Source organism: Protopterus annectens, chromosome 3.part1 (assembly GCF_019279795.1).
Source record: "Protopterus annectens isolate FY-2018-M chromosome 3.part1, PAN1.0, whole genome shotgun sequence".
Classification (NCBI taxonomy): Eukaryota; Metazoa; Chordata; order Ceratodontiformes; family Protopteridae; genus Protopterus; species Protopterus annectens.
This window is the reverse complement of record NC_056732.1, coordinates 1,677,825,217-1,677,843,344: the sequence shown is the minus strand read 5'-3', so window position 1 is coordinate 1,677,843,344 and position 18,128 is coordinate 1,677,825,217.

The window sequence follows — 18,128 nt, the reverse complement described above, 5'->3', positions numbered from 1 at the left end:
GACAGAGAGGGTGCTGGAGATTTTAGCTTGCCCAGCTAGGCTGAGATCTGGGCCATATAACTATGCCAGTGGGGAGTCTTATTGGGGACCTGGGGAGCAAGGGAGTGACCAGCCCTGGACTGACTGTGATCTCTGTGTGCTCTTAAGGGAAATTGCACTTTACTGTGCTTATTTGTTATCCTTTCCTCATATATGAGATGCCCTCTCTGGTGTTAATGGTGAGGACTGAGGTTCCTTGATTGCTGGGCCAGGGCATGGGCATCACAGATATATATATATATATATATATATATATATATATATATATATATATATATATATATACATATATATATAATGAGAGAGAGAGAGGTACATCTAAATGTATATCTACATATATGCATACACACATATATATATATATATATATATATATATAGAAAGGTAAATAAAGACACACACACACACACACACACACACACACACACACATATATATATATATATATATATATATATGTATATGTATACATAAATATACATAAATATATAACTTCTACAAACACATGCAATCTGAGGATCATGCTGCTGCACGCTAAAAGTCTAAATCTGAAAATGCACTCGCTGGAAGTATTCCTTAAAATGGGGAACAATGACACCTGTGCTGTAACAGTGACCTGGTTAAAGGCAGGAGGAAGCACCCCTTTACTACCAACCTATAAATCATTCCACACCTTTTGGCTGCAGAACTTGGACTGAAGCTCCAAAGGTGGTGGTATTTCCATATTCATTAAGGATGCACACACCTCCAGAGTGGTAGACCAACATTATGCATTACAGATCCTGCAGGTGTAGCTAACATTGGGTAAGACAGTGGTTCAGGTTGTAGCCTGCTATAGGTCCCGAAACATGTCCCAAGACTCACACTCCATGTCCATAAACACCCTGGAGAATATTAGCATCCAACCTAACACTATCATACTGGTTGACTTCAACTACCCCACCATTAACTTGGGAAAGCTATTCATGTACCAATGCACAAGCTCATCACATTGACCTGGTCCTTGCTAACATGGGTGACTGTTGCTGTATACCAATAGTCAACTCTTCCCTTGTTATATCTGAACACAAATTAATCACCTTTGGAAATTCACAGTCCTGCTCAATCAACTTGATCAACTTCTTGGAGTCAGTCACCTGAGCTCTGGATGAAGGCAAGGTGGCACATAGAGCCTACCTTGATCTGGCCAAAGCCTTTGATAACATTTCCCACTCAGGAATCATGCAAAAACTCACTAAGCTAGGCATCAACTCCTATATCACTAGGTAGGTTGCAAACTGGGTCACATATAGGACTCACAGTGTAGAAATAGCTGACTCCAGGTCAGACTGCTGAGCAGTCATAAGTGGAGTCTCACAGGGTTATGTCCTGGGTCATCTCCTGATTGGTATTAATTTCTCTGAATCCATGCCAATATGAAGGTACTCTGGCTGACGATGTTTGTAGACAATTGCAAGTTGGGAGCTATTATTAACTACCCAAGTGATGTTGGCATCCTACTGAAAGGCCTCACTGAGACCAATGACTGGTGTCAGAGACATGGCCTTAAGCTCAATGTCAGAAAATGTGTTGTCATCCCCTTTGGGGAAAACCCTGTTCCCATGAATTACCACACCAATGGTAGTCCCCCAAACAAAGAATGCACTATTAGAGATCTGGGTACACATGTTGACAGCAATGTCTCTTGACCACGACATTGCCACTGTGATCACAAAGTCCTTCTATATGGCATATCTCAGTACTAATGCATTAGCATCCAGGTAGGAAGAGGTTATTGTCCCCCTGTACTCTTCTTGACAGAGTGACACAGTTTGTTTCAGGATACATATTATGATGGCTGAAAGGCAGGTAAATGGAACGTATGTCCTCATTTTCTGACAACAATCATATTATTACAGTGATTTACAAGAGTAATGATAATAATCTGTAAAACAGACTAAAAATATGAGCAATAAACCTGGACATCCTGAAACAATCCAGACAGGTGACAAGTATGCTCAGAACCCCTGTCTGCAATGAATCTGGACCAAGGCTGACAAAGTGGTGGGTGGAAGCCATGAAAATGGGGATGTATCTGAAGTACTGGCATAGATAAGTTAACACAGTTGCTGTAGTAATACCCTCTTGTGTGCTCTAATATATATATTTAGTGAAATAGCACAAGTAATTGAATTAGGAAATCTGCTATGGGTAATCACACATGCATTTACAAATATACCAGACACTACGGGGATGTAACAGCACTGAAAAAAAGACACCAGTGTGAAAGTACATACCTGCAACCAGTATCACCACAGTCACATTCAAATACCGGTATGTCAAGTGAACAGTAGATTATACAGACTGTGTGAACAAATCCATCATTGTTTGCCACTCACACACTAACCCTACATATACAGTCCCAATTCTCAGTGTAGTCTGAATCCTGACCATGGTACAGGACATGTATCTGTCTGCCCCTACAAACACATACACCCAATAGACCAGCAGAAACTGGAGCAGCATGCACAGTCAGATAAAGAAGGAGCCATAACACTTACATCCACCCCCCCTCCATATACAGCCCAAATAACATACACATGACATGTGTACACAATCATGACAATTTGTTAACAATGGCCAGACATACACAGGCCTCTCACATGTACAGTTCACCTCAGAATGTACAGACTCAGGACTCATATCTATGGCCTCTTCCCTGACATGTCTGTGGTTCTACTACATCACTGGGATGGTAGCAGGAATGAAGTAAAGAAATAATGATAATAAATGCATCTGAGCCTTATTGAATTCTGGACAAAGCCTGACATCATTTGGGGACAGAGGCACAAACACAGGGATAGACTGGACATATTGCTGTCATACATTGAGACAGTTGCAGATGTTACGGGGTTTGTTGTAACATCCTTTATGAGGAATATGATGTTGGTAATACCAATAGATGTGAGTATTTACTGAATGCATTCCCAGAGTCCACGACTGATTTACCAAGGACACCAACTCTCTGGGGAGCAGACAAAACATAACAGGCAAACATGTGGCCAGTCTGTGGACACTGTGTCAATGGAGAGGTATGTCAGAGACATATCACTGTCAGTCGTGAAGTCACTCACTAAATGCATGTCCACACAAACCCTGTCAACCTATCAATCCACCATGTGTATAACAGCACTGATGACATAGAATCTGTTCACAAATGTGGGGATATGTCCCCCATGTTGTTTGGCTGCCTCCACATGTCCTGTCCTGTGATGTATTGCCACCTACTGTATGTGAATCTGTAGCCCACCACGTCTCTAATGTCCCTCACAGAAGCAAGTAAAAGGGCCAAGGCCCACATTAAGGAATGTCCCCTATGTCGGAACTAGCAGTAGTGTCCAGGCTCACAGCACAATACTCTGTGGGCTCCTTCATAGTGGTATGGCCTTAGCAATACATGACATCTGCACATCTGTACAGAGGACAGACAGAAAGTAGATAGCCAACAGGTTATACATTAGGATGAATGTTTTGAAAGATAGAAGTGTGAAACTGAAAGGTATGTCATTACTACATGACAGCAGTCCTCAATGATATGTCCAAAAAACATAGTAGTCTACAGTTAATATCAAAATATCAGATCAATATCCAATAGGAGATACATAAAAACATACAGCTCAAACACCAAGAACATGATAGTCAGAGTCCCAGCTTTGCATGCAGGGGTGTATGGTTCTAGTACTACAATCTGCAATCTACTTTTACTGTTAAAAGTACTAACGTAATGATACAATATGTGTTAAACTATTTTTGTCAACCAGTGCACTGTAGCTGGTGTAACATGCAAGTATGACTGCATATACCCTGGGATACTACCCATGTATAAAACAAATACGAGAAAAGATTGTGGTACTACCCATGTATACCCAGGTTTCCCATAGAGTATAGTCACACCCCTTGCTACTGTAATGACAGCACATAGAATCATGTTATGTACAGGAAATTAAATACACTTATTAAAGATGTCATTCCCCTGCTATTTTATCAGACTGGAATGTGATCACTGGTTACCAGGGCTGAGCTATGTTTAGCAGGTGTAAGCATTGCTTAAATGTAAATGCTAAGCAGATTTGCGGAGTGGTAAGTGCCTATTCATTTAACCGTACGTGAGCACCGCTTACCGTCATGCAAACCCATGCAAACATGCTTAAAGCTGCTTAAAACTGCCTTAATCACTCTGTATCCAACAGTCCTTGCTCTGCCTAGCAACAAAATAAACAGCCCTTGTAGGTTTTGTATCCAGGACCCTGCACACCATAGTCAAAGCAATTTACCAGTAAGCCACCTCAGATGTAAGGTTTTAGGATGTTTTCCTCAAACATTCCCTTTTTCACAGCCAGTTTACAATAGGGAAGAGACACTGTGCAATTAGGAAGGATTGGTATATATATATATATATATATATATATATATATATATATATATATATATATATATATATATCTGAAAAGAAACATATACATAGAGAGAGAGATATGTATGGAGATACATATATGTGCATAATAATATATAGATATATTACCAATAAATACTGAGGTGTGTATGCATATATATATATATATATATATATATATATATATATATATATATATATATATATATATATATATTATTTATATATGCATACATGTCCCAAAATGCCCATACAAACATATGCTGCTGATAGAGCACCCATAACTAGGGCAGCATGCACAATTGGATACAAAAGGACCCATGACACTCACATATGTGCCCCCCCCCAGTACAAATAAATAAGTGGACAGTACACTGCTACAAAATCATGATAGGCCATACACAATGGCCAGACATACAACCTCTTAGCAAAAAAACTAAACTGGAAGAACATAGCAAAGAGAAATACAACTAGCCAGTAATTCACACATGTTAATTATACTCTGATGTCTTGGCCAAAGCCTTCAAGGAGTAAAACATTACAAGAAATACTTGCCTTAATCACAAGAAGCAATTAACACTTAATCACATAATTAAATACACAGCCTCCAATTACACTCATCATTTAACCCCCTGTGGGATAAAGTATCATATTTAATATAAATGCATTGAGTCTGTACATAACAATTGTCCTTTTATGAATGTTTCATCAAACTGAGGACCAGACTTTTTCCAAAACAGTATCTTGAAACCCACTACTGTCCTCATGGTGAGATTTATTGAAATGTACGGTTATAGAATTGTCATCTTTCTTATCAGTAATACATCTCACATGTTCTAACAGCATAGTTTTAAAACGTGCTACTCTCCCCCGCATAAAATATGTTACAAGGGCATCTAAGATCATTCTCTATACACCAATCTCTTGAATGTTCAGACTTCAACATGTTTCCCAGCCATTTTCCTCAGCAGGAATGACAGCATTAAATAATGATAGACAATTATATTTATCAACCTCCTACTGTATGACATATGGACAAAGCCTGACATAATTGGTGGACAGAGACCGAAATACATGGCCATACTTGAAATCTTGCTGTTATACACTGAGAAAGTTGCCAGTGTTACAGGGTTTGTTGTAACATATCTTTTCTGAGGGGATATAAAGTCAGAGAAACAAATGGATGTTAGCATTTACAGAGTGCAATCACCAGAGTATGCTACTGATTTGCCAAGGACAACACCTGTCTGGGGAACAGACCAAACATAACAGGCTAAACTGTGGCCATTATGTGGATAACCCTACAGTTGAGAGCTATGCAGAAACAGAACTTTGTCAGACTGAAACCCATGCAGAAGTAGCATGTGCAGACAAACAATGTTAAACTAGCAGTATTCCAAACATATAACAGCAATAATCACATTCTGCCCCTAAGTCTAGAACCTTCTCCACCATTTTGTTGGCTTGTCTCCACAAGTCTTGTTGTAAGAGGTATTAGCTCACACAACTCCAGGATGTCTTCTTCACAAGTAAGGGAAAGGGCCAACACCCACATGGAGTACTCAATTATAGGAGTGTGTAGCCATGACATTGGCTATTGGAAGAACTACACAGCTGCTCTGCATGCAATTAACAAGTGGGGAACCCCAATAGGTGCACAGGCTAAGACCTGGTTATAAGCATCATCTAAAAAAGCCATGCTGCCAAATATTCAAACCAGCTCGTATCTCTGTAGTGCACAGAGAGAGAGAGAGAGAGAGAGAGAGAGAGAGAGAATAAATAAAACATAAACTGGAAAAGAGAAGAAAAAAAAAGGTAAGTGGAACATGTAAGCATGTAACTGAATGTAGTACTTGGTCTGTAATAATGGGAAATATGATTTGGAAGAATATATGTCCCAACAAGACTTGCTGTACTAATGTCCTGTTCAACAGCTGCTATGGCCATAGCATCTGGCCCTCTCTGCAGTGAGAGAGATCACAGCCATACCTCTCAACTGTACAGATCTTCACAGAATGCCCATAGTTTTTTGTCTGTTCCTCCTGAAATCTGTACTTTTCTGGCAAATAGCTGAGGATTGAAGTTATCAAGAAATGACAAACACTTGAGTTTAAGACTCCACATCCTTAAGAATATTCATGGTAATGCAAAATATATCATTCTACAAACTTCCTAAGTTTGTAACAGGAATATTTAAAGTCTGTTTCTATTTATCCCCCCATCATTTTAGGCTTTGTCCAGATGTGATGCTCTAAGAGGTTGTGAGGTAGGCTCAGGAGCTTGACTCCCCCTGGGAAAGGACAGCTCACATATTACAACCACTGTGGTGTCTGTCAAACAGTTGTGACTGTGCCACTGCTAGGCCAGTTAATGGGATGTTGTCCATATCCATATGTTACCTGTGAATATGAGTATGATACATGTTTGTCTTGTAAATCTAAGAAACCTATACAGGACATGTGCATAGTAAAGTACTGTTGCAGACGTGTGTTGAACTGCATGTGATATATTGAATTAATAACATTCAGCTGTACAGTATTCTTCTGGACAATAAGCACATGTGTGACTGATATATGTAGTCACATACACATATGCCTGTGTTATGTCAGCCAAACCATTGGCAAGTCTGTGAGCAATGACAATGTAATATAATAGCCTACTTATGACTGTTGGGCATCTTCCAGGTTATCACAGTGATGTCAAAGCCTACTGTGCAATCAACTTACTAATGTATGGTGCAGCTATATTAATACAGTATCAGTACTGATGTCCCTTTTGTCCCCCATTTATGTGTGCCATTGTCCAGACATACTGCTATAACAGGTTGAAAAGTATGATTGAGCAGCAAGACTGTAAATACAGTGTGCCATGCTAACATACAACAGAAATGTATACCAGGTATCCCCTGTGCACATGTATGTATGCGTATGTTCAGCTGGAAGGCACAAAACTAATCACATGGGTTTCAAGAAGTCAGGTACATAGGTTGTACATGTTGCACATGTGTGTAATATCAGTGTCAGTGCATACAACAGACATAAATGTGTTCAATTACTGGTTGTTGTATTTCCCTGACACTGATATGGGTACTAGAGCAGGCATGATTATCAGGTAGTAATCAGAGAAGTGTCCAACTGTGTTATGACCCTCTGTCCATTCCTATCACTAACAGCTATATCAACACCTATATACAGTGGATATCATAAATGTACACATCCCCTGTTGGAATGCCAGGTTTATATGCTGTATGACAATGAGACCAGAGAAAATAATTTCATAATGTTTCTCATCTTCAACCTGCACAATTCCACTGAAAAACAATCAAAGGTGTTTCTAGGAAGGTGAGCAACTATTGCCAAGTGACGATATGCCATGATGGTAGAGTCCAAACCATGACAAATGAATGACGTAACCATCTCAAGAGGTGTATACACAACATATTATTTTATAAATGTGCACACTCATTCAACTGGCTTATTGTACTGATTATTATTTCCCTATGTTTTCACAGACCAGATTGTTACATTTTCAATTGAATTGTACAGGCTATAGGTCACATTAAAAGTGGGAATTGTTTTGAAATGAGTTATTGTTGTGTCATGTTTCAATTGCACAAATACCAGGCATTGTAACAGGGATGTGTACATTTTACATCCACTGTAGCTATATGGAATCAGCAATACCTGAACTGTATAACCAGCCTCCACCAAGGTAGAGTAATCCCCTGTGGACAGCAGCAATACACAAACCACATAATAGGTTGCTATATTGGCTGTACAGGGACACATAGGCGCAGGCAACAACTTGGAAGTAAGCCCACCTCTATCTGAGCAAGCATGTAAGTTCACAGGTGACTTCCTGTAAGGCTGACTATAACTACAAATCAGACATATCCACACCACCAAGGACAATTGCAACAGAGTCTCCACATATGTTGTCAGTCTCAGAGGAAACAACACAATTCACTCTGTACTGGGAATAAAGAACACCTCATACACAAATGCCATGGATATAGGCAACCTGCATCAGACAGGTTAGATGAGAACATTGTCACCCTGTCAACCCCAGTTCTATAGGGGGATGTGCACATCAACCACACTCTTCCCCCTCAGCAATGGTGAGCATGTACATATTGTCTACTGATGGCAACAACAGCAAATCTCCATGGGGCATAATAACATCACTGTCTGCCCCCTACATGAACTCGTGCATGTGCTTACAGCTCCATCACACACCACAATCAAACACAAACCTGCCACCATCCACACACCATCCACATGGAAGATGGCGACTATCAACCCTCTACACAGAAATGAATGGAGAATAGAGGATTATGCAATCAAGTGTCCAACACTGGAGGGAATAAGCTCAGGGCCAGGAGTGTAATGCAAGCTGCTATAGCCATGATAGATTGGAGGGTTAGGGTGTAGTATGGATTATTTGCAAGTAATATCCACTGTTGATGTGCAATTTGACAGCCATATGAGGTACTGTGAGCTTTTTCCTGTTTATGTCTTCCAGGTAACATGCAGAGGGCTTGTCTACCAGCATTCAATGTTGGGGAAACTGACATCATCTCCCAATATGTGATCGAACATTATGCCCTGTTATTTGGATGAAGAGCAGAAGTTGTGCGGGAGAGGATTGCAATGTGGAACAATCTGGTCTACAGGGCAAATTATGCTGGTCTGCACAGCAGAACTTATGAGCAGGTGCAGCATTGGGCCACTGACCTCATCTGCCATGCCCATCAATAGGCTGCTGCTGTAGTGAGGGACCGGCTAGCCACAGGTGGTGGCCCAGCCATCCAGCCCCCACTGACACCCACTGAGGCACTCCTTGCCAACCTTGGGGCACCCGCCCAATGCACAAGCCATGAAGCTGAGGAAAGCATTGTGGGGGTGGGTTGCACATATGCACACACACACACACACACACACACACACACACACACACACACACTGGATGAGGAGTGTGCAGGTACACTTGTCTCTCATTTTAAACCACAAGCCCTGTAAGCAGCAATTATTGTGATATCTGCTGCTGTCATTAGGTGGCCCTTACTACTAGGGTTTTTCCTCTGGAAATTGCCTCTACCTAGCCAACTCTCTATCTCACCTACTGTTAGCCCCTTCTGCTCCACTTTTCTCTTTCTACTTGCTCTGATACTTCTAGCTTCTACTTGCCCCTACCTCTTATCACCATATCTATTTACATCCCCTTGCCTTACCTTCTTTCTGAGCACTTCACTGATTGTTTTCCACCTTCTTCTTTGGCTCTACCCGCTCTGTTCGCCCTGCTCACTCACTCCGCCTCCCTCCCCTCCTACCCCCAATTCCCACCCACCCCAGGGTCCTACATTTAACTGAATAGAAACACACCCCTTTACACCTCCCCTCCAATCAAATCTCTACACAAATCTCCAATTTCACCACACCTACCTTAATCATAAATACTCACCCTCCACTTTCTTAAACACCTTTCCTATCTCCTGCCCCACCCTCTCTAATTACTCCTATCAAACTTTACTTCCTCATACGTCATCCTACTTCTCTACAAACCTCCTCTGAATCCACTATGCCAACTTTATCTATCCATGCATTACTAAGACCACTCATCTTTATTCTATTATTTTCATCTCTTTTAACTTCCTACATCACAACTTCTTATGAATACTCTCAGACTATTTCTCCTCTACTGCCCTCTAAAAGTACCTCAACAAATACAACACCTTTAGCTTCATCCTTTTTGCATTCACCCTCTCAGTCCATTTACTTTCTATCCAAATATCACAGACTAGTACACTGCAAGTTCAGAAAAACCAATACCAAAAAAACATATGTTATTCATTATAATCTTAAACCACAGATATATCCTACTCTTCTCCACTTACTACAAGATGGCGATATTCACCCTAATCCAGGCCCACATCATACTATAACCAATTTAGAACAAAACCAAACTAAACCTTTATCTCTCTCTTGCTCTAAACCTTCTAACTCTTTGTCCATTGCCCATCTTAATATACGTAGTGTCTGTAACAAAATTGATCAACTCCATGCCCTTCTTGAAACTGAGAAGTTTGATATTTTATGCCTATCTGAAACTTGGTTAAAACCTTCAATTAAAGACATAGAAATTACCCCACCTGGTTATAGCATTATTAGACTTGATCGCACTAACAAGAAAGGAGGTGGGGTAGCCATTCTGCATAAAGCGAAACTAAAACTGATTCCTCTAGACCTCACTCTTACTCAAAATCCTTGTGCTGAAGTAATTAGCTCTAAAATACAACTCAATACCAATAAAGCCATTAACATCATCTGTGCATATCTCCCCCCTGGAAATAACATCAACACCCTTGAAGATATACTCTACCAACTCTCTATCATACTTCCACAGGAAACTCTAGTCCTAGGTGACTTTAATATAGATTGGCATTCCTGTAATAACACTTACCCTACCTCACATATCAGCCTCTCTGGCTTCAAACAACTTATCAATAGCCCCACTAGAATCAATAAAACAAACAGTAAGGCTACTACCTTAGACTGGATTCTTACTAATACCCCCCAGCAAACCTACCAAACAGGCATCCTTCCTGACAACCTTAGCGACCACTCTCTTACCTTCATCATTAGAAGCAAAACAAACCTAACCTTACCCACAACTTTTAGAACTCTTCATTCAAAAAAATATTTTAACCCTGATCAGTTTCAAGATGACTATTCCAATGTCATTGGGCCCCTCTAAAACATCTTCCACTCAACAAAGCTGTGGAACACTTCAACTCAACATTCCTAGCAATACTTAATCAACACGCCCCAAGTCGAACCATTAGAACTAAAACTAAAACTGCTCCCTGGCTAACCTCAAATACAAAGCATAAAATCGCCCTCAGAAATAAATCTTGGCACAAGTATGTTCCAAAAGTCAAATAGACCACCAAAGGTTTAGAGAGCTTAGAAATAGTACTAAAAAAGCCATCCTAACAGACAAAAAGAACTATTACTTTCAACTACAAAAAACCACCAAAAAGGAACCTAAAAAATTCTGGTCCAGTATCAATAGTCTCCTGACCCCAGGCAAATAATTACACCAAACCCTCAGGATTCTGACCCTGATAATCCCACACTAACAGCCAATAACTTTAATTCCTTCTTCACCAATTCTATACAAACTCTAGCCAACCAACTATCTCCTGATACTTCTCAACTACCTCCAAATACCTTAATAAATACCATTCCTCCCCTTCACCTACAACCTGTTTCTACCTCTTATATACAGTCTCTCATCCAAAAACTCAAACCTACCACCCCTTCTGCAGACAAACTTCCTGCTGAATTCCTGCAACTAGCAGCAAAAGCCATTGCTTACCCTGTCTCTATCTTGATAAATAGATCAATAAAAGAAGGTATTTTCCCAACAATCTGGAAGATATCACATATCATACCCCTCCATAAAGGAGGCAAATCTTTACTTCTCCAACTATCGTCCCATAGCACTTTTATCCCCCTTAGCTAAAATCACAGAAAAATGCATACATAAACAACTGCTCAACCACCTCCTCAAGAATAGCCTTCTAGCTGACACTCAACATGGTTTTAGACCTGATCACAGTACTACTACAGCTCTTCTCTCCTTCACCAACACTATTAACTTAAACCGTAACAACAATAAACTTACATCTTCACTTTTCATAGACCTTTCAAAAGCCTTTGACATGGTTAATCACACACTTCTCTTGCACACATTAAAATCTCTGGCCCTGGAGCCTTCTTCCCTTACCTGGTTCTCTTCCTATCTTGTAAATCGTCAGCAAGCTGTACTCTGGAAAAATTCTCTCTCTACTCTCCTTCCTATCTCTTTAGGAGTACCTCAAGGGTCTATCCTAGGCCCACTTCTATTTTCTATCTTTATTAATGACCTTCAATCATCTCTACCCAATACTACCTGCATACAATATGCAGATGACTCCACTATAATCTGCACTGCCTCTTCTCAAACTGAACTCCACTTTCAAACACAATCAGCCTTCTCTACTGTTGAACAGTGGTTCTCCAATCGCTGTCTACTCCTTAACCCCAAGAAAACTAAATTATTACTCTTCTCACCTACCCGTAAATCTACTTTGATAAATTTCTGTATTACTTCAACTGACAACACCATAATCTCTCCTGACTCCTCAACTAAACTTCTTGGTGTTATTATCGATAATAATCTCAACTATGATTGCCACATCAACACCACAATAAAAGCTGTTAATAAAAAGATTGGATCCTTATACAGAATAAAGCCCTTCCTCACACCTGAATCTAGGATAACCTTAGCACAAACACACCTTATCTCTACCCTCTTGTATGCTTCCTCTATTTACACTAATCTATCTAAAAGTAACCTTAAGAAACTTACTACATCTTACCACAATATTGCCCGCTTTGCCACCACCTCCCAATTTAGAGCTCACCACTGTATAAACCTAAAACAACTACACTGGCTGGAACTCCCTAACAAGCTCATTTTTCAACAACTCTTAATAGCACACAAAATTCTATACCAACCTTCTAAAACACCAGCTCTTTCTAACCTCCTGACTCCTTATATCAACCTGAAACAACTACGCTCCTCTGATAAATCTCTTGTTAATATTACCAAAATTATGAATTCTGCAGGCAATTGCCTTTTCTCTAACTCAGTAGGTAAAATATGGAATAGTCTTCCATCTGGTTTGTCCTCTTTGCCTACTCTCCCACTATTTAAGAAACAACTTTCAATACATCTTAATAAATTCTGGCTTTGCTCTTGCACCAACCCAGACTAGCCTGTAGACACCCTTATGTTTGTTATAAACTTTTCTCATTCACTTGTATTTCATCTTCTACTTCAACTGAGATATTATCCCTTTATTGTAAATATTACTTAACTCACTAGAAAAAAAAAAAAAACACACAGGAATTGTTTGTGTTTTTGATTTGATACCTTATTATATTGTTTTGCTAGTTGCTAACCTCTGGCCTCACTTCTTTCTGACCTAGAATGATTTGGATTAGTTAAGATCTTTAATATTTGTACTTACATTTTTTTCCTTTGTATAATACATTTGTACTTTGTCTTTTTATGTATTTCCAGTAACTGTTTTTATCCTCTGGAGCTTTTCTCCCCGGGCCTCCACTGAAAATGGACATTAATCCAGCTGGACTAGCCCGGTCAACAAATGTAAAATAAAATAAAATAAAGGTAAAGGCCCTGTGGGGATTAGTACACTAATGTATCAGACATACATGTATCTGTATTGTATCTACATCCATGTGTCAGGTCCGACTGTAGTTGTGGATGGGGTTTTCTAATGCACAAAGGTGCACATCTATGGTGAGGACAGAACATTGTGTATTACTGGGGTTAATACTGTAAATGTGCAGACATGCTGTATCCATCCTGTACCAAGGCCACATGTGCACCTGCTGACAATGACTCCCTCTCACAACTACCTAGGACCCTCTGGTTTGCATATGGGACAGCAGCCTGAAGCTAGTGAGTATGATATTGTTCTGTTGTCCCTGACAATACCCCAGCCATGTGAAGGGCATGCAATTTACCATGCACACAACTATTAGTAATATCTATATTGCTTTATGTGCATGTTCACTTTTGGTGGAGTTAACAACATTGCATCACAGTGGTCACCACTGGGGCCTATCTGATGTGAATTCAACATTCCTGTAGCACACCTCACAACTTGTCAAGTGCCAAGACATCTGGACAGAGGCCAGCAAAATGGGCTGGACAAATGGCCTAAGGTAGGGACATGTGTGACGCATTAGTGGTATACAGTAGATATAAATTGTGTACACACCCCTGTTAAGACACAAGGTGTTCTTGTTACATACAAATTAGACCCACAATATGTCAGTCCACACCTCTTCCATCCTTTAATGTGACCAATAACATGAACAGTTCACTTATAAAACCAAGCATCTGGACTCATGTAGTGGACCTACAAGGCTGGCCACATGTGAGGGTAACAGATGTTATATCAGCATGATATTTCAGTTAGGTATGATACCTCATGCTGCCATATGTGTCACTACATTCACTGTGGCCTTTTTGGCTACAATATCACATACATGGGCATTGTTAGGGCACACAGACCACTTCCGACCATGTATAGGTTGCAAACATCTGGATATTGTAGACACATCTGTACAGAGAACTGTACAATGGTTTAACTTGCTGCATGTGAGGCAGATGCTGTTACCACACTATATAAAGCAATGGCAGCAGGAGGTGGTCACCAGCCGAGTATGGTATACACATCAAAATGGTATAAACCACACAAGATATGATCCTTACACACACACACACACACACACACACACACACACACACACACACACACACACACACACACACACAGAAACAGTTGAAAACATTTTGATTAGAACTCCTGCCTATCTAGTTATTGCTACTATAGTGCTACGCAGTTAGATGTGCCACAGAGCGTATACATTTTTCACCTCATCCAAAGGTATTTCTAAGGGGGATGACATCAATAGGACTACTAAATTGGAGTGAGGGGAAGTGTAAAGGGTAATAAACAGGTCAAAAATGGTGCAACCCACACACTACATGATTCTCACACAAACATACATCCAAACAGCTGACAGTAGAAAGATTAGAACTCCTGCCTATCTAGTCATTGCTACTATAGTGCTATGCAGTTATCAGATGCGCCACTGAGCTTATACATTTTCACTTAGTCAAAAGATACTTCTAAGGTGGATGACATCAACAGGACTACTAGATTGGGGCGAAGGGAGGTGTGAAGGGTAGTACACACATCAAAAATGGTATAAGCCAAACAGTACCGGATTCACACACACATGGCAGTATTAGGATTAGAACTCCTGCTTATCAAGTTATGTCTACTATAGTGTTACACAGTTACTGCACACATTACAGAGCTTACTGAATTTTCACATAGCCAAAGCTGCTGATAACTGCACAGCTGAGGTAAAGTATTACAGGTGGCAGAAAGTCTACCTTCAGTTCCACCCTTACATCATGCTAGTTCTTTCTGTCTTGCACTTCAAATAGCATTATGGCTTGGCACTTCACCAGGTTATTGTATCAAGAAGTGTGGCACACCTGGGAGCCATCAGCAGTACTTGTTCATCACAGAAGTAGCCCCAATACTTACTAGTTATGTCCAACCCTCCTCGCATAATTGAAGGGCAGTTTTCTGTGCTTTCGCCCATTAACCTGATGCAATCATCCATTCTGAGACACTGTTGCAACTGCCTCATGTACACAGACAACCATCCTCTCTAAACTCCAGACACTCAGACCTATGAGAGTTACCCATATATCACCCAATGTGGACATATGCACTCTCCAGCAAAGACTGGATTAGCAGGTCAAGAGGATAAGATCAACACCTGCACCACACCATGTGGAACACATAGCTCACCATGACACCCACTTTGACAGCCATGACATACAGTGAAAAGCCACACACCCACCTTCACAGAGGCACTCAATGGACATTTACCCAAACAACACAGACCAGCAAGACACACACCCACTCAGACACCACAACATGGCACATGCCAAGGGACACATGTTTAACCTACACAGTGTGCCCCTCAACCTATGTTCCTAAGGCTAACTACCTTGCACAATACAGTGATCATGGGTAACTCAGTACTGAGGCACACACATATCTCACTCACTAAGTTGAATACGGAGCAGGTAACAGCCAAATATCTATCACATGCCAGCATTTAACACATGACACAGCCAGTCATTGCACTCCACAACAACTATGAGTACCACTCTGTATCCATATAGGTGTGAATGACTTGGGACACACCTCCCTGGACTACATGACAAGAGACATGGTTGAACTCTCTGATTATGTGGTCCAGGCAGGCGTGACAGTAGCCCTGAGCAGTGTGCCACCATCACCTAGAATGATGCTGTGGTACTATCAACAGAAGATTGACTGCAACATTGGCTTACATGTTTTGTGTCATTCTCAGGGGATCCAGTACCTCTCTGCTTGGGATGACATGAATGACAGACCCCAATGACTTGCCACAGATGTCCTACATCTGTCAGTGCTGGTTTTCCAGGTACTGGCTAAGTGTCTTGCCACCCCTATGATGCCTTATTAGGCAGTGTTCCTAATGTGATTACCACCATAGTAGCTAGACATGTATGAAATCTGAGGGTCATGCTGCTCAACAGTAGACATCTTACTGTCAGGATGCAGTCACTCAAAGCACTCATTGGAGTGGTGGACATTAACATTTCTGCTGTAGTGGAGAGGTGGTTCACAGCAGCAGACAGTAAGCCTGCAGTATCAGGTTATAACGCATTCCACAGCTGTCAGCTCCCAAACATGGACCACACCACACCTCCACAGGTGGTATTGTCTCCATATTCATTATGGATAGGAACACCTCCAGACTAGTATCCCAGTATAATGCATTAGAGATCCTTCCAGTATAACTGCATTGGAGTAATAATGCAATCCAGATCATAGCCTGCTATGGGTCCACATCTATGTCCTTAGACTGTCAATGCACATTCCTCAACACCCTGCCATCTATGATGGTCCAACACAACAATGACATAGTATGAGACTTCAACTACCCCTCCATCACCTGGTGAAATTAGCCAAGCACCAGTGCAGTGTCCCAACACTTCCTGGGATTCATCATTTCCAATGCCCTGGACCAACCCGTACTGACCCCTGGTAAAGGATGCAAGAACATTGACCTGTGTTGACTACTTAGATATGGAACTGCTGCTCATCCACAGATGTCAGTCCTTGCACGGTGAGATCTGCACAGGCTGTAATCAACATGAAACTCAACATGTCAGCCACATCCCCACAAAGGTAACCACCTTGCAAAACCTCTCCAAAGCTGACATTGCAGCCATTAAAACAGGGGTGGATGACTTCACTGCACCCATGGCAATGGGAAATAGCTGCATGACTGTCAAATCATACACATATGCACTGTACAAACAGGTACATGAATGCATGGTACTATCCAGAGCCAACAGAACCCAGACACTGTCCTCCAAACACTGGGAGACAATGTGATGGTCCCCTGCCATTACTAAAGTGTACAACAGAAGGAGGACACTGTTGCAGAGAAAGGTGGTGTCCCATGACTGTTGAATTCCCTTATTAGCCTCAAACACAACTTGGGATCCCTCATGGAATCTCCTACAGGCATCTATGATGGCAGACATGCAGCAGACACTGACAACAATCACAACAGCCTTTGATAGTTACATCAACAGCCTCCACAACACTAAACACAAGTGCTGTGAGTTACTGCACAATGCTAATACATATCCTGAGACAACAGATATTGGCCACAGTCTTGGCAACACATTCAGTGCCAGCTTTACCTCTCTCTCCTCCCACAAATGAAGTGCTGAGTGAATGTTCATAGGTTCATAGGTTGGTACTAGGCTATCAGCCCTAGGGCCTACACAAGCCTAGCCATAACAATTCCCTGGCTATTTCTTCCCACATTATTTACTTTCCTGGACCCCTGTCTAGCAGGGAGACTGACGTGATCCCTGGGGTGAATTTCCTTTCTCCCATCCAATCGTCAAGGTTCCTCTTGAAGAGGTCCAA